The following is a 1,983-nucleotide window of genomic DNA, read 5'->3' on the forward strand; positions in this document are numbered from 1 at the left end:
GAACTTTGACTAGGTTGAATTATACCAGTCTCTAACATTTCTGCAACCATACATTCAATTTCACTCTTTTGGGCATAGGGATATCTATAAGGCCTGATGTTTGGAGGAACACTTCCTAGAATCAAATGAATAGCATTATCATGATCATAAATAGGTGGGAGGCTTTTGGGAGTCTCAAATACCTTGTAATGATTGTCCAAGACTTTTTGGAGATCTAGAGAAATAGATGATTTCAATGTCGGAACCTCTAGCGAACATAATTGTGCAATTACACCTCGTTGTTATTTCTTTAGAAGCTTTTTCATTTCGTTAGAGGTGATTATCTTTCCCATTTTCCTTGCAATACCCCTTAATTCAACTTCCTTTCCTGCCAAAAAAAATAATAATAAATAAATAAATAAATAAATAATAATAATAATAATAATAAAAAATAAATAAATAAAATAAAAAACAGAAAAAATAAAAAATAAAATAAAAAAAAATAAATAAATAAATTATAAATTCATGAAAAGTTCTTGACAATTAAAAAAAATTGTACCCAAAGATTGTAGCCATTGGACTCTTAGTACAACATCAACACCACCCATTAGAATGGAAAGAATTGGACTATTCAATACATATTCTCCCATGGATAACTTAAAATTATGGCACTTTCTAGAGCAATTTATGGTTCCTCCACTTGCAACCATCACTTGACACTCTGGTGCTCGATATAAAAAGCAATTCAATTCCTTGGTTATCTTACAATGAATAAAATTATGGGTACTTCCTAAATCAATCAACACTATTACATTTTCCTTCTTGATATGTCCTTCTATCTTGATAGTTTAAGGAGTGGTAATTCCGACCAATGCATTACAAGATATGGTCAAATTCATTTCTTCTTTCTCTAGGGTTTGTTCCTGGTGTATATCCTCTTCTTTTGACATTTCTTGTTCATTTTCTTCCTCCTCTTCATAATCATGTAAAATAATTTCTTCTTAGCGCACTTATGACCTTTAGTGTATTTGCTATCACAACTGTAACAAAGCCCTTTTGCTCTTTTTTCTTCCAATTGTTGTGGTGTCAACCTTGTAGGTTGTGGAAGGCTAGGGGCAACAACACTTCCATCTTTATAGTTGTGAGTGGTAGGCTTCCTTGTGCCATAATTTTTCTTTCCATTTTTCTTGCTAACCTAAATGCCTTCTCCAATGAATCAGGTTCCCATAGGTGAACCTCATGTTGGATGTTATCCTTTAAAGTCCCTATGAACACATCAATCCTATGCTCCACTGGAATATATTTTACCCTTATATTCAATTTTTGGAAGTCCTTAATGTGCTTCATCATTGAACCCTTTCGTTTGCGATTTATCAATTGGCTAAAAAAGGTGTTGCTTTTTGTATCCTCATTATGTGCTATCATTTCTTCCATAAAAATTTCCCAAGTGACAATTTTTTCACGAGGGAAAAGCCATCGATACCATATAAACTGATTGGTTTCTAAATATAAAGTTGCAATGCATACCTTTTGTGTGTTTTGTACATTATGGAGATTGAAATATTGCTCCATCTGCAGTATCCATGTTACATGATCCTTGTCATAAAACTTCCTCATATTGATATTTGGAACATGGTGGGTCTTCAATCCAGTGTTAGAGTCTATGAAATCATTATTAGCATTTCTTTTGTTCTCATCATGAGTTTCCTTTACTACCCTTTCACCATTAGTAAGTATTTCTTGTAGCAAATTTGTCAGATCTATCTTCAAATATTCTATGTTTCCTTTAAATTTTTCTTCTATCTTAGCTTCCATGTCATCCATCTTAGCTTCCATGCCTTTCTTTAAACCATCCATCTTAGCTTCTGTTCATTTTTGTGTGAGTGAAATTTGTTGCACTTGGTCTCATAATTTTGATATATCATGTTGCCTTTCTTCCTCTTCTTCATGAGTCATGTTAGAGCTTTCAGGTTACTTACTAGGTGTTTCCATTTTCTTTCTTTG

Source organism: Pinus tabuliformis, chromosome 9, assembly GCF_031772625.1.
Source record: "Pinus tabuliformis cultivar Carrire ecotype Pingquan chromosome 9, CPIR1, whole genome shotgun sequence".
Classification (NCBI taxonomy): domain Eukaryota; kingdom Viridiplantae; phylum Streptophyta; class Pinopsida; order Pinales; family Pinaceae; genus Pinus; species Pinus tabuliformis.